Source organism: Bombus vosnesenskii, unplaced genomic scaffold (genome assembly GCF_011952255.1).
Source record: "Bombus vosnesenskii isolate JDL3184/JDL3185 unplaced genomic scaffold, Bvos_JDL3184-5_v1.1 scf7180000014805, whole genome shotgun sequence".
NCBI lineage: Eukaryota > Metazoa > Arthropoda > Insecta > Hymenoptera > Apidae > Bombus > Bombus vosnesenskii.
Window position 1 is genome coordinate 9,890 of NW_022883655.1, and position 6,705 is coordinate 16,594.

The 6,705-nt window shown below is 39.6% G+C and overlaps 1 long non-coding RNA gene across 1 annotated transcript; it reads right to left on the reverse strand.

Moving 5' to 3' along the window:
- Positions 1–502: 502 nt before the first annotated feature.
- On the reverse strand, positions 503–1,548 carry LOC117240575. The gene is made up of 3 exons (XR_004494739.1): positions 1,259–1,548; positions 884–951; positions 503–517 (listed from the first exon to the last, which is right to left on the reverse strand). It is a non-coding gene; the product is annotated as an uncharacterized LOC117240575 (long non-coding RNA).
- Positions 1,549–6,705: the final 5,157 nt, after the last annotated feature.

The window sequence follows — 6,705 nt, forward strand, 5'->3', positions numbered from 1 at the left end:
GCCCGTAGTTGTAGGTTAAGGGGTTAATATTGTCACGATTGATTCATTGCTAAAGATCAAGTATATTCGTGTAGATATTTGCCATTTGCAAATATTCATACGGAATATTAACATGCATATTTATAAATAACGCGAATATATTCTCAAGTGTATATGTTTAACTTAATTATTAAAAAACTAATTATTATCATCGCGCTGTGCAAGAAGACCTATCTTAAACTAATAAGTTTGAAAAAAAGAGCGTTACTACTCACGGGTATAAAAGATACCCGCGTTCACTATGCTCGCAAAGAATTCTACGTAATACAACCAGTCACCCGTGCCGATTCGGGTCTTTTATCCTACGGCATAATTGAGTGACCAGAAGAACAGACATGCATGCGACTCACCGTTCGAAGCAGACAAACAGAGAACGTTACCGTGGATGCTGCGCTATCCCAGCGAATTTCATCCGGGAGACTAACATCAGACAGGAACCGTTGAAAGGCTAATAATAGAAATACAGACTGCGAAAAATCTGTTACGAAACAAAACAGGATGAGTGATCGCTGACTATTTGAAAAGTTGGAGATAATGAAAAATGAAGGTTTATTAACTTTAGTAACTTTAGCAATAATAAAGATTGAAATTCTAATAAAATTTGATAAGTATAAAAACTGAGACTCTAATATGAATGTGTAAAATCTAAAAGAATCTGTAGTATGTTAGTCATTTGTTTTATAATTCGGTATTAAGACTTTAACTCTTATTTTATTTTAACGAAAAAATAACCTCAGAAAATGCTATCCTCCTAAATTTTCAGTCAAATTGCATTTCTGCATTGATAGTGATCAAAGAAAAATATACAGAATAGACATAACTGAAAGTATGTAAAAATACTTACATACTTGGCTTTTGTGCCACTGTTAGAACACTCCTGAAGAAGATGACGAAGTTGAAGTAGTGATATGTCTATGACAAAACATAAGATATTAAAATCGGTAACACATAATAACAAACGTGAAACTTTAGCAACAATAAAGACTAAACTCTAATAAATATGTAAATTGGAACTCTAATATAAAAGTTTGAGAACAACATATTCAGTGATTTTTGATGCGTATCAGCCAGTTTTATTGTACTTTAATGTTAAGATTTTAAGACTTTATTTCAATTAAAGAGGGCATTTACAGTTTTCTAAATTATCAATCATTTTTATTGTATAATAAATTTATTGTATAAGAGAACAAACTGAAATACAATATTTAAAACTACTTACATTCTTGAGCTCCTGCAGAAGCTTTGCAATATGAAATAGGATCACATTACCGTGAGCGTTAAAATTATAATCGGCGAACAAGAACTCTAACTTCGCGTACAAAATTATGTGATAAAATTTTATTATTTTCGCGTGTGATTATTTAATTGGATTAAATTATTAGAGTAATAAAAGACCGACGCCGCCAATACGTTAGAATATGTTGCAAACCTGACGCAACACGATCCATGTTATCGGTACGAAATAAGACGACTAAATGACTCCTTGTACGTTAGTTTCGCCGAGTAACTTACAAAGTGTGAGGGAGGGGGGAAGGGGGACACAAGAGCCGGTGGCACAAGCAGCTACACAGTTAACGATCTAGACAAAGAAATGTATACATCAACAAAAACATTCCTATTCTACGAAGCACTTTCTTTCGAATTACGCAGCAGGTATCTTTCGGATTGCGCAGCACAATTCTTTCTCTACGTCGGTATTTACAAATATCGTACAATAATTCGTAGCCCTACTGGCAACATCACAGACTCATTTGTCTAACTTATTACTTTAGTTACCTTACTTTATAATCTTAATTTCGTTAAACAAAGCAAGATTGAAACAACAGCATGGAGAAAGTGAAAAATTACTTAAAATTACTGTTCCGCAATGACACGGTATGCAGATGAAGTCTTAAGCGCTTTTTGAGTGCGTATTCGCTTTTAATACTAATATAAAAATAATAAAAGTGAAACGATATTTATTTTTAAGTCCAAAATGTAGTAAGAGAATAATTTTTTCACGGTTGAAAGTTTGAAGTCCATTGATATTTTCTGTATATCATTTTTATTATCACGACGTAGTACCTGAAGTTTTGACCGATCTAATGATTTTTATTCTTAGAAATATCCTGAATGAACAGGGAATTAAGAAATGTGTAATGAAGGATATAAATAATGGAAATTAATTATGGTGGAGGAATCAACGAAGAAAAGTTATTTTGCTAATTATTATACGAATGAATATTCAAAATGTCGCTCAACGACTACTAAACTATTTAATTAACACTAACCTCACCACCCCTAGTCAAATGACTGGTTTAAATATCTAATTTAAAATTGTACATTTATCGTTATATCTTTTGTTCATTTAGCTTTACGTGAATTTTTATATTCTCCGATTAATTGATTTCTCAACTTTTAAAACCAGTTATTTGACCGGGCCTGGTGAGATTAGTGTCAAAAGCCAGCCTGATATTTTCTTCAATTTCTGATCTTCGGTTGATTTTCAGTACTGATTCAGTTGATTTTGCATTCACTTTTCACCAAAAATTAGATGTGACAAACGAAATGCAATGTAAGACTTGCTAACGTTTAGGTCATGTTGCTTCTAATTGCAACGGACTGTCGCAGCGTTAAATTCAACGATGAATTACGATCCAGATGCAAGTATTGATCCAGATTTCTGTATCGAAGAAAGCAAGGATAACACAAATCAACCTTGTTGCGTTTCGTGTAAAAGTTTTGGTCATCCTGTTCACATCAAGATTGCTCTCTCAACGCTTATTGTCAGTGTTAAAAAGGCAATGGCAAAAGAGAATGTGGAATATTAACGAAGAGCGAAACAAATAAACAACAACAAGTAACAAGAAACAAATAATTCAAAAATTACTTGCAGTAAAATTCCATCGAATAGTAAACTGGATAATTGTCCTAACCTCTGTATTCCCTTATTTCATCGCGATATATCTGATGGCTAAATATGAAAAGAGATTCCGCGAGTCGAAACGCGCCATAACTGACGCGACGATATTGGCGTATATAGCGATATTAGCGGTAGCGTTCGACTTTGTTGTCGTATTTCACCTTGTCGTTATGAACAAACAGCACACTGAGGAACGTGTAATGTAAGATATTCGCGCGTTGCGGTAAATGCATAAGCGATAATGAGCTTTGTAGAAATAATCAATTAATTAATATTCACCAAATACTAACACGCGCGTGCACTTTCTGGGAACGCTTCACTATCCGCCGTAGATATTGCAGGTTCGAGCGGCCATGCGAGTAAGATTCGTTTCTTTAATTATAGCGGAGTTATTATAACACTCGCGATGACGTTATTTTGTGAAGCGGTAATACGCGTAATAAATTTACTATTAAGACGCGCACGTGTGTAGGACTGACGCCATTTACGTGATGGGTAACGTTAGGACGCATGCGCTAGCGGGTCGCGTCGAACATATGTGGTGGTTCGCCTCGTCGATGCGGCATCGTTTAAGAGTATGTACGGTCGGCTCGGTGTAAGTTCCTATTATGAAGGAATAAAGTCGGGTCGATATGATCTCCAGAGCTGAGCTGAAAGGGTTCATACAAGCCTTGGCGGGTGCAGCGCAGATGTTAAATGTTTCAGTCAAAAAATTTCAGTTGGATAAAGATAAGGATGAGGGGATTAGGGAGATAGGAAATTTGATTAAAGGCACCCTGTCTTCCTTGGAACAATGTGGAGAGCAGAAGGCTAGAAGGAGAAAGAGAAGAAGAGAGCCTATCGAGATCGAAAGAAGGGTAGACAGGACAGAAAGAATGAAAGAAGCGATGATGACTAAAGGCGGATAGCCTAAAAGGAAAGTGGTATCGCCGGCTGAAACAATGAGAGTGGTGGAACTTAAGAGGCCCCGAAGAGGAGAGGCCACATACGCCGAGGCGTGTGGGAGGAAAATCAGGAAGGTAAGGAGTGAACAGGATTATAGTGAGGATTCTGAAGGTTGGATGAGGATAGAAAGAAGGAAAAGGGAGAGGAGGGCTCCCTTAGAGCAAGCTATTCCTATGGTGCGTCCGGGTAACAACCGGCAGGTTGTTATCGAAGAGAGAGGCGTACCAAGGAATAGGAGATGGAAGGAAGCCTTTCTAGATAAAGTTGAAGAAGGCTGTGAATGGCTTCAAGTTTATAGGAAAATAATGGCGACTAGGAGCACCTTGGAAGGAGCTATGGGGGTGCGTAAAACGAGAGCCGAAAATATATTCATTGAATTCGACAGGTCGGTGGCGGTGAACGAGTTGGCGGTCAAGTTAAGAGCCGCTCTGAGTGACAATACGGAGGTGGCTGCTCTCGTCAACAGAGCAACCTTACAGACCAGGAATATCGATCCCTTTACCAGCAAGGAGGAGGTCGACGCTTCCGATTACGCCATAGGAGCGGTACTTCAACAGCGCGTCAACGATACTTGGCAGCCCCTAGGTTTCATGACGAAATCGCTATCCCCCGCGCAACGAGAGTAGAACGCATACGATCGAGAATTACTCGCGATGTACACCGCGGTGAAACGATTCAGGCACGCTGTCGAAGGGAGAGATTTCGCGATTTATACTGATCACAAACCCCTACGCGTACGTATACGCGTATATAAGCGTATACGCGTTTGATCAAAATCCCGACAAGTGTTCGCCGAGACAGTTTGGACACTTAGACTACGTAGGACAATTTACGACCGATATCCGACACATTAAAGGGGTAGACAATAACGTAGCCGATACTCTACCACGAATAGAAGCGATCGGGGAATCCGTCCATCATCAAACGTTAGCCGCAGCGCAAGAAGACGATACCGAGCTACGCGAAATCACTGAGTCCGGCTCTAGCGCGCTGCAATTGACAAAAATACGATTTCCCGATCAGGATGCCGGAATTTATTGCGATCTCACGAACGAAACCTCGCGACCGTACGTACCGGAACCGTTACGTCGCGCCGTATTTCAGTCGTTACATAGACTTTCCCATCCGGGAATACGCGCTACGCAAAAATTGGTGACAACACGTTTCGTCTGGCCGTCCATTAATAAAGATTGTCGAACTTGGGCGCGACGGTGTATACCATGTCAACGCTGCAAAGTCACCAGGCACGTATCCTAGCATGTCGGAACGTTCAAAACGTTAGAAGGCCGGTTCCAACACATACACTAGACATTATCGTCATGCCATATTCACAAGGTTATCGATATTATCCAAAGTGTATCGATCGTTTCTCGCGTTGGCCCGAAGCCACTCCCATCGTCGATATGGAAGCGCCAACCGTTGCTTCAGCCCGTCCTTTCCGCGGATGGACATGTCCCAGATGGTAACACCATTGAAACAAACCACTTAGCAATAAAGTGTCTCAGCTTGGCTGCTAAGATCAGCTGGCCCCACCCATTATAATATGGAAACCACAATAAAGAGAACTTTCCTTTCCCTAACAGCAGCCAGACAATTTAACACCTTAAATTGGCGGGTGTTCCGGCAGTGGGACTGATGGACAGGCACGCCAGTTCACACATACTTGCTGGGCATTTTCACCAAAATGCTCCTTATATTTCTTACTCCGCAACAAAAGAAACCCCACCTAACGCCGCCGTATGACGGAACGTTTGAAGTCATAAAAAGAGGCGAAAAATTACACCGCCGAAATTAATAATCGCGACGTAACGGTTTCCACAGACCGTCTAAAACCGGCGTTTGTAGTATAAGGAAAAATCGCCGTATCTCTTGACATACTATTTCCGGTAAATCAGGCGAACGCGAACGACGAAAACAGCGCAAGCAGCGATCGAATCGCGGAAGAAAACTCCAGGAATAGGTATGTTGCGCGGTCCGGGCGTAGGGTCCGCTTTATCGATCAGTTCCCGGCAGGTTTCGGTTAGACGTCGTAAATTGTCGGATCGAGTGTATCGATAATTAAAAAAAAAAAAAAGAAAATAACGATGACAAATAGAAGCTCTGTAAATATTTCAAAAGTTTAACTTAATAAAAACGTTATCACTGGTAGGGGGTGATGTAGCGGCACATGAGTCAGAACACAATTTAAATGATGTTGTTGTTTTGCCTCGGAGTATCAAGACCGTTGGGTTCCAAGTAATGTAAGAACAAATAATATCCGGGCAAAACAATGTCGCCGCTTCGTGCAACCGTCAAACGTAGAAGACTTCGATTTTCCGGTTCTCTCCCGATCAGCATAAATAAACGGACGCAACCGAAAAGAATTTAGTTATCTAGAGTTATCAACCAGTTATCTATCGAATATTTATTAGCGATCTTACTTTGCGACTTATACACTGTACGGGCGTCTTAGCGATTATGGTTTGCATACATATTTATTCAATTATTTTAAATATATTCGACAATTTCAACAACGAGCAATCTCGTCTACTACATTTCACGATGAAACATTGTCTACAAAAGTCATCTACAACAATATTTCTGAAGTGCGATCGACAATACACATAAAAGAAATGCCAAAAGCAAGAAGGAATCGTAGAGGTAGAGGCTATACCAGCGGGAAACGTGCAAAAAACGTTTGACTAAACGTTTCCCGAAATTAGAAGAGAAGAAGAAAAAATTAGAAAAAATTAGGAATACCTTAAAATTAGGAAACTACAGAACAAACAGAAATTAGTTTTATCCATCGAACTCACCTATACCCGAACGCGATCTGGGGC